This window comes from Tachyglossus aculeatus, chromosome 2 (genome assembly GCF_015852505.1).
Source record: "Tachyglossus aculeatus isolate mTacAcu1 chromosome 2, mTacAcu1.pri, whole genome shotgun sequence".
Classification (NCBI taxonomy): domain Eukaryota; kingdom Metazoa; phylum Chordata; class Mammalia; order Monotremata; family Tachyglossidae; genus Tachyglossus; species Tachyglossus aculeatus.
The window spans coordinates 42,902,673-42,917,226 of record NC_052067.1 but is presented as its reverse complement, the minus strand read 5'-3'; the positions used below and the strand labels follow the sequence as shown (position 1 = coordinate 42,917,226).

The 14,554-nt window shown below is 43.5% G+C and overlaps 1 protein-coding gene across 5 annotated transcripts in view; it reads right to left on the bottom strand.

Annotated features, from left to right (window-relative positions):
- ARPP21 (cAMP regulated phosphoprotein 21) overlaps nucleotides 1-13,919 on the bottom strand; it is a 177,744-nt gene extending 163,825 nt beyond the window's left edge. Inside the window, exons 1-2 of one of the 5 annotated variants that reach the window (XM_038760093.1) lie at nucleotides 13,726-13,919; nucleotides 8,855-8,931 (exon numbers count right to left, since the gene is read on the bottom strand). The gene's annotated coding sequence lies outside the window, so the exon portion shown is untranslated. The other 4 variants (XM_038760091.1, XM_038760085.1, XM_038760098.1 and 1 more) reach the window with 4 other exon arrangements.
- Between the last annotated feature and the right edge of the window lie 635 nt (nucleotides 13,920-14,554).

Here is a 14,554-nt window from a genome sequence, read left to right as displayed (position 1 = left end):
ATATTACGGGGGAAAGTTAGGATTGTGAGAAGGATGGATGTAAATGAAGATATTCATTATGCTATAATTCTAAGCTGCCTTTGGTGTCACCTTAGAAACAGAATACTGGCCTGGATAAGTCACACCCAGAATGAAAGGGCTTATGTCCTTATTTAAAAAAAAATCCTTCCCATTTACTGGCAACAGCAAGTGAAGGGAATGTACTCTCATCATTGATTAAATTCTAAGCTCAATTCTCCAACTCCCAACACATTTTCCTAGCTCCAGAGGGTGAGCAGTCTCTGCCTTCTTCCCACAGTCTTTGAGATCATCAGGCAAGGAAAGAGGACTTGGGTAGAGAGTAGAATTACGTGACTATTTGTCTGACTCAATAATCCTTGGGGGCTGGTTAGAACACCATGAAGTTGACCGTCCAGGTTTCAATAATAATAACAATATTTGCAATATTTATTAAGCACTGTTCTAAACACTGTGGTAGATACAAGCATATCAGGTTGGACACAGTCCCTAACCCACATGGGGCTCACAGTTTTAATCCCCATTTTAGAGGTAGGTAACTGAGGCCCAGAGAAGTGAAGCGATTTACTCAAAGTCATACAGGAGACACATGGTGGAGTTGGGATTAGAACCCAGATCCTTCTAATTCCCAGACCGGGGCTCTATCCACTACAACATGCTGCATTCCAAAAGGTGAAATAATTGTCCACAGGGGAAATAATTGTCTTCAGCTAGCAATCGTTTCTGGGTTCATTTATGCCCTCTTAGACTAGTACTCATTATCAATCAATGGTATTTATTGAGCGCTTACTATATGCAGAGCACTGTATTAATCGCTTGGAAAGTACAATTCAACAACAAATTGAGACAATCTCAACCCAACAATGGGCTCACAGTCTAGAAGTCTCACAAATAGGTCACGGCATTTCTTCCCTAGGTGTAATAAGGACTTCGGGAGAACTGGATTTAGCATTATTCCAGTTCCACAGTCCACCCTCAATCAAAGTTTCCAAGAAGGTTATCATGCACGGTAAATAATAATGATAATGATAATAATAATAATAATAGTATTTGTTAAATGCTTACTATGTGTCCAGCACTGTTCTAAGAGCTGGCCGGGGTTGATACAAGGTGATCAGGTTGGACACAGTCCCTACCCTAAATGGGGATCACAGTCTTAATCCCCATTTCACAGATAAGGTAAGTGAAGCCCAGAGAAGTGAAGTGACTTGCCTAAGGTTAGACAGCAGACAGGTGGCAGAGCTGGGATTAGAACCCACGTCCCTTTGACTCCCGGGCCCGTGCTCTATCCAATAGACTATATTGTGGGAATGTCAAAAACATCATCTCCATTGAAACCACGACTTCCGTTCAGTCCATCACAGGTTTCTTCGGAGACCCATCATGATTCCTGCACCTCCATGTGGCTTCTGAGCTATATCCTTATGGGATTTAGTTTTCTTTTGAAAGCTTTGGAGTTTTAAAATGTGGACTTTCCCACCTTTGGAGATTGACAGAAGCAGTGTTTAGAAGCAGCATTGCCTAGCAGATAGATCATGGACCCGGGAATCAGAAGGACCTGGGTTGTAATCCTGGTTCCACCACTTATCTGCTGTGTGACCTTGGGCTAGTCATTTCACTGCTCTTTGCCTCAGTTACCTCATCTGTCAAATAGGGATTGAAACTGTGTGCCCCATGTGGGACAGGAACATAGTAAGCAATTAACAAATACCATTTAAAAAAAATGAACAGAGTCCAATGCATTCCCTTGACATAAACAGTGAGCCCCCTTTTGAGAAAGGAACTGTATCCAACCTAATCACTTTCTATCTACCCCACTGCTTATTATAGTGATTGTTTCATGGTGAGCACTCAGCACATCATAATAATAATTAATATTATCGTACAGTGCTCCTTGCAGAATTGGTCCATTACTCTTTTCCCAGGAATGTACTTTCACCATACAGAAACCAAGAAGTAACCATCCTGATGGAAAAGAAAAAATCAGTTGGCTTCTGTCACTAAGTGGTGAGCAGGAAGAAAGAGATACACCAGATTTGTAAATTAGAGTTAAAAGAAAAATCCAAATTTAAAACCAGTAAGACATACAGGACCTGCAGCTGAATATAGAGTCCGATGCACCACTGGTCATTCGGGAGATGGCAAGTATAATGATCCAGTGTCTGCTTCGGATTGTAGGAAACTCTATGGAATGTGTCAGACGGGCAACAACCATGGATGGGTGGGCCTGTAAGGGTGGGCCTGGGGAGGTGAGAGCCACCAGAATGAATCCTCAGATTCATCGCCGGTGTGCAGTGGATACTGAATAAACCAACAAAAAGCCACATCCTGCTTTCTCCTCAGACCAGTAACATCCAACACTTGGTCAGAGGACAAACCAGTCTCTTCGGACTTATGGGAACAACCCACAGAACCCACGGCAGCCAGAGAGGTTCGCCACAACTTGAGAAATGCTAATTCCATTCTACCGAAGTAAGTGCTCAATAAATACCATCGAATGAATGACTGAGACCAAGCTGACATTGGGGAGGAAGAGGTCATCGAGCATGCTCAAAGCATCGAGGTGTTGCACAGCCCTTGTCCACACAGAGGGGATACTAACCACAAAAATATCTTTGGGGATGGTCTCTGGATGGGGGAAGGAAAAGCCCACCAAGGAAGGCAATGTTGCGGTGAATAAAGGTGAGATGAATTAGGGAAAGGTAAATTCTGTTCACAATCACGTTGATAATGGGGATGAGGGTAGCAAGGCCAGTGAGGCTGGGGAGATGGGAAGGTGTAAATAAAGCACGGTCCTGGAAGTCTGCTGTTTGACCTTGGTTGAGTTACTTCACTGCTCTGTGCCTCAGTTATCTCATTTGTACTTACCAAGCGCTTAGTACAGTCCTCTGCACACAGTAAGCGCTCAATACATATGATTGAATGAATGAATGAATCTGTAAAATGGGGATGAAAACCGTGACTCTGATGTGGGACGGGGCTGAGTCCAACCTGGTTTTCTTGTATCCATCCCCAGTGCTTAGTATAGTACCTGGCACATAGTAAGCACTTAACAAATATCACAATTATTACTCCAGTGCTTAGTAATAATAAATAATAATAATGATGGTATTTGTTAAGCACTTACTATGTGCCAAACACTGTTCTAAGTGCTGGGGTAGATACAAAGTAATCAGGTTGTCCCACGTGAGGCTCACAGTCTTAATCCCCATTTTACAGATGAGGTAACTGAGGCACAGAGAAGTTAACTGACTTACCCAAAGTCACACAGCTGATAAGTGGCAGAGCCAGGATTAGAACCCACAAACATCTAACTCCCAGGCCCATGCTCTTTCCACTAAGCCATGCTGCTTACTGTGTGCCTGGCACACAGTAAGCGCTTAACAAACACCGTAAGAGAAAAAAAATCCACCGATCAGGAACCATTCCAGTCAGAAACTCCCAAAGGATGCCTGGACCTCAGAGCTTGCAGCTGAGGGAAACTGGGGTCCAGCCACCATTCATTCAATTGTATTTATTGAACGCTTACTGTGTGCCAGGCAAAGCACGTTACTAAGCACTTGGGAGAGTACAAAAGAACAATAAACAGACACATTCCCTGCCTACAATAAGTTAACATTCTGGTCTGAGTTGTACTCCCGGGGTCAGCCAATTCGTTGAAGAGGTTGGCTCACCCACAGTCTGGCCGGCAATCTCCGATACAGGAAATAAAAGCTGCCCCAATCAATCAATAATTAATATGGGGGATCAGAGAGGATTTTCAGGGTGTCTGAACTGCCCCCGCGAGTGGCTTCTGAGACCTGCTGCTGCCATCCCCCCGCTTTAAAATCAAGATAGCATTGCTTTAGATGTATTTAGATCAATCGTATTTATTGAGCACTTACTGTGTGCAGAGCACTGTTCTAAGCGCTTGGGAGAGTACAATCCAACAGAGTTGGTAGACACGTTCGCTGCCCACAATGAGCTGGCAGTCTAGAAGGGGAAACAGACATTAATATAAATAAATCAGTTATGGATATGGACGTAAGTGCTGTGGGCTGAGGGAGGGTTGAATAAAGGGAGAAAATCTGAATGCAAGGGTGACACAGAAAGGCGTGGAAGAAGAGGAAATGAGGGCTAATTGGGGAAGGCCTCTAAACTACATTTCTCCAGAGACCTCAAGGTGGTTTCATTTAAGATCTCATTCATCTTCACGGCCCCCCTTGGCCAGGGTGGTCAACACCATCTCCAGTTCATACCACGGCTTAGATTTTTTAAATGACTTGAGAAGCTGCAGTCGGTCAGTTCTATTTGTTGAGCGCTTACTGTGTTTAGAGCACTGTACTAAGCGCTAGGGACAGTACAATATAAAAACAGAGACATTCCGTGCCCACAACAAGCTTACAATGAGAGGGAGACAGACATTAATATAAGCAAATATTTATATGACCTAGTGGAAAGAGCTCGGGCCTGGGTTCTAATTCCAGCTCTGCCAGTGTCCTGCTGTGTGACCCCGGGCAAGTCAGTTAACTTCTCCGGGCCTCAGTTTTCTCATCTGTAAAATGGGAATTCTAAACCGGTTCTTCCTCTTGCTAAGACTGTGAGGCCCTTTGTGCGAGAGGATAGTAACTGATCTGATAGGCTCAGTGGAAAGAGCACGGGCTTGGGAGTCAGAGGTTATGGGTTCTAATCTGGCTCTGCTACTTGTCAGCTGTGTGATTTTGGGCAAGCCACTTTTCTTCTATGGGCCCCAGTTACCTCATCTGTAAAATGGGGATTAAGACTGTGAGCCCCACGTGGGACAACCTGATCACCTCGTATCCACCCCAGTGCTTAGAACAGTACTTTGCACATAGTAAGCACTTAACATATACTATTATTGTTATTATTATTATTATGATGGGCCCTAGTGCTTGTCAGGTAAGAAGTGCTTAACAGATATCACTACTGTTAGTATATCTATTTCCCGTTATTTTGTTGTTAGATCACTGTTTCCTATTCCCTATGTAATGCTTCTATAAATATTCTTATGTTCGACTATTTCCCTTGCTCCAAATCTGTCTTCACATCTGTCTCCCCCTGTAAACAGTAAGCTCTTTGTGGGCAGGGATTGCATAAACCAACTCTGTTGTATAGTACTTTCCCAAGCGTTTAGTACAGTGCTCTGCACAGAGCAGGCATTCAATAAATACCATTGATTGATTGATAATTTTATACACATTTTTTATGTTGACCATGTTTTCCTTTCCTCGATACTTTTAATTCTCAGCAACGAGAAAAAAACCTTGCATGTCCAATCCAGAAACAATTTCTGAATAAAAAATAGTTCTCTGCGTAGCACTTTGAAGTAAAAACATCAAGTACTGAGTTCAAGCGGGTAAACTAGCTTTTCATTTTATTATCTGATTTAATTGATCTCCATATCCACATTAGTTATTACTTCAATACCGTTTTCCACCGTTTGGGAAAGATTGTACTTTTCGCAAGCACAAAAGTTAATCTCCCCATTTATAAAGTGTCAGAACTTTTACCTAAATGTACAATTACAAAACACTGATTGAAAATGGAATTCTAATCCATCTTTAGGGGTCACCACTTTATTGAATATGCTTCTCCTAACTCTCTTATGATATCATAAATATGTCCACCTAATTGAAAAATGCATCGTAGTCCATAAATTATCTTACTCAAATACTTCTTAATGGTTTTCCATTGCAGCACATTTAGCATGTGACATATTTATTCTTCTGAAAAAAAAAAAAAGAACCTCTAGATCACTACGCCATTTAGAGGAATGTGCCAGCCGTATGACCTTAAACCAGGACAATTTAGATCCACCCGGAAGAATTAAACATTGATCTTTCATACAATTGTGTGGTAAATTGTTTCCAAAGAAGCAATTAGCATTTGTGCTCTAATAATTATGGTATTTTTTAAGTGCTTTCTATGCACCAGTACTGTACTAAGACTTGGGGCAGATTACAAGATAATCAGGTCCCCTCTAGACTATAAACTCAATGTGGTCCCGGAATGCATCTGTTATTTTGTGGTATTGTACCCTCCCAAGTGCTAAGTGCAATGCTGTGCACACAGTAAGCACTTAATAAATTTGATTGAGTGGTGGACTGCCTGACAATCTGAGTAGGAGGTTGTGCAGATATTGAATCCCCATTTTGTATATTAGGCCTGTGGAAGAGAAATGACTTGGAATTGATCACACAGCAGGCAAGTGGCAGAGGCCGGATTAGAACTCAGGTCCTCTGACTCTCAGGCCCATGCTCTAACCACTAGACCATGCTACTTCCTCTCATAGCTTTGAAGGATTTTGGCAAGGATGAAACTGCCTGACAGCAATCAGGCTACTTTGGAGAATGGAAATCTCTGCTTCAAGGTCACACTAGTTTATTCTTAACACTATACTTTGGTTGGGTTGCGCTAGACGAAGCAGTGTGGCTTAGTGACAAGAGCACAGGCTTGGGAGTCAGAGGTTGTGGGTTTTAATCCTGACTCTCTCACTTATCAGCTGTGTGACTTTGGGAAAGTCACCTAACATCTCTGTGCCTCAGTTACCTCATCTGGAAAATGGGGATTAAGACTGTAAGCCCCACGTGGGACAACCTGATTACCTCGTATCTACCCCAGAGCTTAGAAAAGTGCTTGGCACATAGGAAGCACTTAACAAAATACCATTATTATCATTATTGTGCTGTCTCAGCAAGAAACTAGGCTTTGTCATGTGTTCAGTTCATGTCTTTTCTTTCTACTGTATGTTCAGTCAAGCTGAGAGACTCATTTCATCTCTCACCGAATCTTTTACACCGACCCAAAAAAGTCTTTGGAAAAATCTTTCCAACCCCTATTTGAGGTGAGGCCCAGAGTAACTCCCGAACCTGCAAAAGTGTGGGCAGAAAATATGTCTATATACAGTGTACTAAGCACAGTGCTCTGCACACAGGAAGCGCTCAGTAAATACCATTGATGGATTCATTGCGAAGGCACGGGGTTCTAAATCAGCCTGGTGGCCACTTGCACTCATGACAAAATCGGATGAATTTCCTACAGTCCGGGTCCTGAAGAAAGGAGAGGTGAGATGAGTATGTGTAGCCCTTTCAGTGTCACTTGGGGCAGTGTCATTTTATTTGGTGCATCATATGCCTCATGAGGTTTCCCCCCTAAATACCCCGGGACATGAGCATCAGAAACAAGGCTAGGACATCGGAAATTTGGACCGTGAACCAAACACCAACGTTCTCTCCATCGGCTCTTTCCCACTGACTCCAGAGCAAGATAATTAGACATTATTCGGATCAACGTCTTTCTCCCCTTCTAGACTGCGAGGAGCTCATTGTGGACAAGGAACGTGTTTGCTAATTCTGTTGTATCATGCTCTCCCAAGCGCCCAGTACAGTGCTGTACACTCAGTATGCTCTCAATAAATACAATTGAATGTTCAATTGCTTTAGACAAACAGAAAGAGTGTGACACATTTAGCTTTGGGTGAACAAACATCAGTGATTAGTGAACACTCACTGTGAACAGGGCACTGAACTAAGCTCTTAGTGTATTGTAACAAGAAACGCCATGGCTATTTCTGCTGCAGTCTCCACCGTCATTCAACTGCAGATACATGGGGATGCCATGTATTGCATCAGCATGCATTTTTTGTACAGAGCGACCATTTTGGGCTACAAAGATTCAAGGCTGATGTCCTTCCTGGCCATAGAGAAAGCCACACCAGGTGTTTCCCCTTGCATACATTACTATCTTTATCAGAAATCAATACCGGTGGTGGAAGGAAGGCCTGCAAGTGGCAAGTGGCTATTAAGGCTTTAGAATTACTTTCGATGTTTAGATGGCTAGAATATTCTCCTACGCATTGCTGAGACAGTCAGGCGGAGGGAAGATTTGGATATGTCCATGCCTTTTCCATGCTCTTCGGTCTTCTGTAGTAAAACATGCCGAAGGATATTACTCTCCTAAAGCCCAGTATTCCCAGAAATTTAAGCCGAAGGGTAAACTGGAGTATATTAACCAAGCTGAACCTCTCCACTACTTGAATGAAGCTTTTAAATGCCAAAATCACTGCTTTTATTTAATTGGCCCTCTCAAACCTCTCCAACTGTCAGTCTATCTCATAAAAGAAGTCAGTCGAACTTTTATTACGTACAAAGGAAAAACAAACATACAACAGATTTTTATTTTCAGATGCTACATTTGGAAGTATTTTGAAACCTAGAATTATTCACCCTTTCGAATATCTACAAGTTTTTTTTTTAATTATAGCATATTTGAGAAAGGACTTTCTTTCTAATAACAATAATCTCCCTAGAATAGAGTTTTTCTTTTTGAAGGAATGAAATGATTTTCTGTTGATTTTTCTGCTAATGGCCTTCTGGAGAGTTTGCAAAGTATTCTGATAAGGAGGAGTAGATGTTCGTGAATGCAGTACAATTAAGAGCATCACCTAGGTTAGGAATATTTCCTGAACAACTCTGCCATCATGATTGACATTTCCACCAAGCTCTCCAATTCCAATTTCATAGGTGTTTTCAATTACAAAGCATGCAAGAAAAATACTATTCAGGATAGAGTACAAGGGTTGTGTGACTTGGGAAAAAATGCAGAAGATAGAAAGCATTCCTTAGGAATAATTCATGGGGGAATGTTGTTTGTAAATTGATCAGAAAGTAGACAAGGATAAAACTGGGTAACCTTGAGCTATTCTTGCAAAGATAAGGTGTGGGGAGAGGAAATGTGTCAATAATCCTGTAATTGATCACTATTGAAAACCAATCCACGGGCTAAAAATTCATAACATTTTCCCTCAAGGTTCTCTCTGAATTATCCAGATGTTTACCTTAAGTCTCCATTTCTGTTTGCCTGGGTAGATACAGCTCATGAACCACATATTAGAAACTTTAGGATAACATGTTTCTGGGAAAATGAAAATGAGGTATTTTAGGCTTTAGAAGAACATCATGCTACATGTTCTGTAGAAACAGAATGTCAAAATCTCTAATAGCTAAGAAAGAGTCACATTATAAACTTTGAATTAGCAGTTCGGGCTTTTATTCTTTCATCAAGCATATACTGTGGACAGTGGAAATATCTTGGAAAAACAGCTGTTCCATTTATGACTCTACAGAGGAGAGGTGTAACAATAAAGGGCTATTCATAACTACATCAAGTTACTCAGTAATTAGGATCAGCTTTGACTCCAAAACATGCACAATTAAATATGAAGGGCTCTGGAAAATCAAATCATTGAAATTCAGCATCCTATAAGCTTAAAAAGAAATGCTCTCTTTAGTGCAATATAAGTGAACTTCCAAGAGAAATTAGAGTCTCATTCATGCATTTTCTAGTACAACTTCTGTGTTAACCCTCATTTCAAGGAAAATTTTTACAATTGTTGGACTGTCACCATTCAAAATGACTTACAATGTATAGCTCATTATTTAAAAAAAAAAAACCAAGAAGAGCCAACTTCAGTGATGTTGAAGAGCTGTCTGAGATACCTTCAATGAGCAATGATGGAAACCATCCAACACCATAAACCCTGAAGCACGGAATGTCCATTAACCTAAATAATCAGACTCTGGTTAGATTACCCATTAGAATGGTGTCAATACTTACTGTTCGGAGAAAACGTTTCCAATCCTGTCGGTACGGAAGCTTTAAACTCATGGATCTGTACTAACCTTGCATTTTGCTTAATTTGAGGAAGCTCAACAGTAGGGTGGCAGAGTTTTGAGTTTTGCCGGCTTAAGATTTGGTTTTCCCACACCAAAAACCAGACTTCTCCAGTGTCTCACTGGGCTCCTCCTAAACTCACTTGATTATCTTTGAAGTTTTATCCCTGCACATGTTCTCTCATCCTTAGGCAAAAAGTCCCATTTGACTTCAGGAAGTGCTATTACTGTCAAGGCAGAATTGCAGAATTCCGCCATGAATGACCCTTGGGGTTTCATTTCGAAACCCTTATCGACAAAGACATTAGGTGTGGGGTTGGAGAAGGAGAGAGGGGAGAGCTATCTAGTACTTGATGTACTTGCCATGTTTTCTGTTATTTGTTCCTGGTTTTGACTTTCCTTCGATGGCATGATCTGAAGCTACTCTTGGACTGTTTCTAGCTGCATTATTTCAGAGGAGCTGCAATGCTGATTTACTCGGTAAACATAGACCAACCCAAGCTTTTCCTTCTCTGACAGGATGCTCTACATCGGAGATTTCTCCATGAAACGATTACACTGTGTTATCAGATGTTTTACAAACCAAGAAACTACCTCAGTATAGCACCCTGCAGAGATGAGTGATTGGAACAGCCAGTGGAAACCATGCAGGTTTGACATTTTCCCCTATCATGGACTGACATTCTGAAAAAAATATAAAAGACACCCCAAATCAGACACCCCCTTTTGTTACATTCATTAGAACCAACCTGGGGGTCCAGGATTTTCTGATTTGCAACCAAAACATCTCGAGATCCACCTGTACTGTCCTTACTTTCTACACTTTATTTAGGTAATCTTTCTTGAGTAAAACATTACAAAAAGGAAAGAATGAAAGAAGATGTGCAGAGTGCTGTGGACAAGAAATCTATAAGTCACAGAGAACCAAACACATCATTTCAGTTTTCCCTTTAAGTGAGATTGAAAACTCCTACTCTTCTTTCCCTCAGCCAAGGAACCCTACTGTCAGTTAGTTTATAAAGATAAATGAAGAAAATGTGCATGAACAGAGCTTCAGCTCACTGTCATTTCTTAAGAGCCTGCTGGCTATTTCACTCTAAAACAGTTCAAACATTAAACTGAGCAAAACTGCAATGAAATGATTACTTAAACTTTCCTCATCTGGAGGAATTTTGCCATGGAGGGTCACCTGAGAATCACAAATTCTGTAGAAGAACAATTTACACACTTTTAATGCCTCAGCTACTATCTCTCTAACACTTTAGGGTGCCTATATGGTTAAATATTCCTTCTAAGAATTCCTACGGAGGTTGGTAGAACCACACGCAATTTCATCTCCTATTGCAATCAATTGAGAATAATGTAATAAATTGGGAGGAACCGGTGAATAATCACTGTCTCCCACAGACAGTCTTTACCTTCACAATTTTCCTTTTTCCCGTATCCATAACCACTCATCTCTCTGCTCTTCCATCATGCTTCCTTTATCGCTGAGACACTCCTTCATTAAACAGCATTAAAAATAGAATGCACCAGAGCTCCCAGGAGGTGTATGCTCTAACAGCACTAATGTCACAGTTCTCAAGGTAACCAGGTTCATTTGGGAGTTTAGGGGCAAAACCGCTGCTGAGATTAGTAATTTGAAAACCTAAAAGGGCACACAAACTTGCCCTGATCCTGGATGAGGGTTGTTTGAAAAAATCGGCATGCAGTTAGATTAAGTGACTGAAAAGTTGATGGTCAGGCTAGGAGGTATTTTGGGTTGCAGATTATTTAAATCGATCTTCCTTACCCTGGCTACCTTATGCTGAAACAAATGCAAACCGACGGATGGATTTTAATCTTTTTCTTTGGCCAGAATCTGCAAATTGTCTTTGGTGGAGTTTAAGGAAAATAAAATACTTACCGAACCAGACTTCATAATAAATGCAAACACAGTCACATTGGCAAGGATCATGCTAACTATACGTCGCATTAGTCCTGATTTCTCATTATTCCCGATAAGAGATCTCTTTGACTTAGAAGCATGCCATTGGAAGCATTAGGATAATGGCAATAGGATATAAATTTGGACCTCTACAAATTTATATAAAACCTCTCCTCTGTCTCGCACCCACCTCCTCCCCCTTTCTTTCCCCCCCAATCCCTCCCCCTCTCCCCAACACACACACAAATGAAAAGACAAGTGCAGTTCCCCCAATGCAGGTCTGAACATACACACACACACAAAAAAAAAAAACAAAAATAAAAAACAGAACCAGACATTCTGGAAAATTTCAATTAGCTGAGCTGGTGAAGGAAAGTAACGGGGTAAGGAGAATAGCAGAGGCACAGATATCTTTGTAAAAATGAATCATTAGGCAAACAAGTCCTGCATGAATGCCCATATAGAAAATAACTGCCATAGTTAATTCCCAAGAGGCAGGCAGCAACTGGTAATTACTGCCAAGGGAGTAACGCTCCCAGTTATTTACTGCCGTTTTTTTTTTTTGAGATCCCAGGTCTATAATTTCCTTTCTTGAAAATGACATTAACTAAATGATGAAGTCAACACAGACATGACACACACACTGTAGCATCATCAAGAAAGAAGGATGGAGTGGTTTATTTCACACAAATTGGGTCAGAAGGATTTCTGAGTTCCAACCAAGAGAAAAACAGTTCCTGCCATCTCTCATTTTCCTATCCATGCCCCCCTGACCAAAGAATCATACAGAGGTCTAAAGTTGGAGTCTCTCAAGAGACTAATGGAAGGAAAAGAATTGTACTTCCCAAGCGCTTAGTACAGTGCCCTGCACAGAGTAAGCGCTCAATAAATATGATTGAATGAATGAATGAAAAAGCAAATATCTCAGTGCTCCTGATCTGTTAGAGGTTTATAGGAGCTGTTTCAACTCTGAAGAAAACACCCAAATTCTTTTTCAAGAACCAAGTTAAGGCTACATTTAAAGAGATAAGGGATTCCCCACCCCCTGCCCCCATTATACCCCTTACCCCAAAATGCTCTCAAAAAGCAGCGTCTCAAAACCCGCCGGGCATTACACTCAGTTCTGGATTTCCTCAACTTTGCTCTTTTCTTTTCCCTCTTTCACTCCTCGGGTTTTCTGGATCTATTATTCACTGTCACCCACAGAGGCAGAGTGTGGTTGCCTAAAGCAGGCAACCGTACCCATGTGGAGAGAGGTATACACACACGCACCATCGATTCTATTCTACGGAAACCGAGCTGAGCCACTGCAACATTTTAGAGATAATGAGACAGTGTCTCTAACTTCCTAAAAACCCGTGTGAGATGACAAACTCAGCCTGACCCAACACAGCACGAAGTTAAAAGACACTACAGTGAAGGCTAGAGTGAAACACACAATTTCCGATTTGGGGAAGGGGAAAAAAGAAAAACAAAAAGAACTCTAAGGCGGGCTCTGTTCTCATCCTGGGGCACTCGGGTAACAGCTCGATTTTCCAACCCCCCGCCCCACGGTTTAGGAATTGAAAGTATCCCAACTTTTTCTGCAGCAGGGGGCTGGCTCCATCGCTTCCCTCCCGGCTCCCAATCTCAGATGTCCAGGGCGCAGGAAGAATCCTGCGGGAAGGAACCTCGTCCCCAGCCCGCGAATCCCCAATCCTCGGCCGGGGGTGGGGGGAAGGAAAAGTAGACAACGGATAGCAAAATGTTCAAGCCACAAGACCGACAAGGCGCCCACGGTGGGATGGTCGGCGACAGAGAGGTGGGGGGAGACCCCGAGACAGAAAAGACACAAAGCGGAGACGGGACGGAGACAGAACCCAATCCAACCCCAGTGCATCCTGAGCGCATCCCCAGCGCATCCCCGGTGCATCCTGGGCGTATCCCCAGCGCATCCCCAGTGCATCCTCAGCGCATCCTGAGCACACCCTGAGTGCATCCCGAATGCATCCCCAGCGCATCCCGAGCGCATCCTGAGCGCATCCCCAGCGCATCCCTAGCGCATCGCGCGCGCTTCCCCGCGCCAGAAAACCCGCATCCCTGCCCCTCGCTGAAGACCATCAGGATTACCTGGACCGAAACCGGGATTTTCTCCCAGCTCCTTGGTGACTTTGTTAGGGCTCTGCCTTTTTGGGGTGGAGGGGAGGGAGAGGGGCGGGGGTCTTTGGGGGCTCTGCCTTTCTGGCGAGGGGCGGGGGTCTTTTTGCGCCCTGCTGAGTGGATCGGGGAGGGGAGTGGGGGGCGGTCTCGGGGGGGGGTCTAAGGGGCTGCAGGGTCGAGGAGGGCTTTACAGCGAAGCATCTACCCCGAAGAAGGGCGTCGGTCCGGTCCTGGGGTGATGGGGAGGGCGGCGGCGGCCCTTGGGGGAGTCCTTTGCCGCCGCCGCCTCTGCTGAGATGTCCGTCTGTCTGTCCTCTGGTCCGTCTCCCTGTCCTCTGCCTCCAAAACCCCCTTCTCTGAAAGTCCCTCCACCTCCCGAGCAAGCGCTCAGGTCCTGTCCTTCTCTCCTCTCCTGTCCTCTTTTTTTTTTCTCCCACCCCCTGCTTCTCTGCAAACCGCTGCAGCCGCTGTCCCTCCCTCCCTGTCTCCAGCCTGCAATCGCCCCGTCTCCCCTCCTCTTCTGTCTGTCTCTTTTCTGTGCGCGCCGCTCTCTCCCCCTCTGTCTGCCTCTTGGGGAGGGGGGCGGGTGAGTGAGTGAGTGTGTGTGTGTGTGTGTCTGTGTGTGTGTGTGTGTGTTCCTCCTCCCACGCAGCGTGTTGAACCCCAGCCCAGAGCTAGCTCTCCAAACCTCCCTTGGCTCTTGAGGGGGGCATCTCTGCAGCTGGGCCCACCGCAGATCCCACCCACCCCAATCAGGGGGATTCGGCGTCCCCCCTCTCTCCCCATTAAGCCCCCTCCC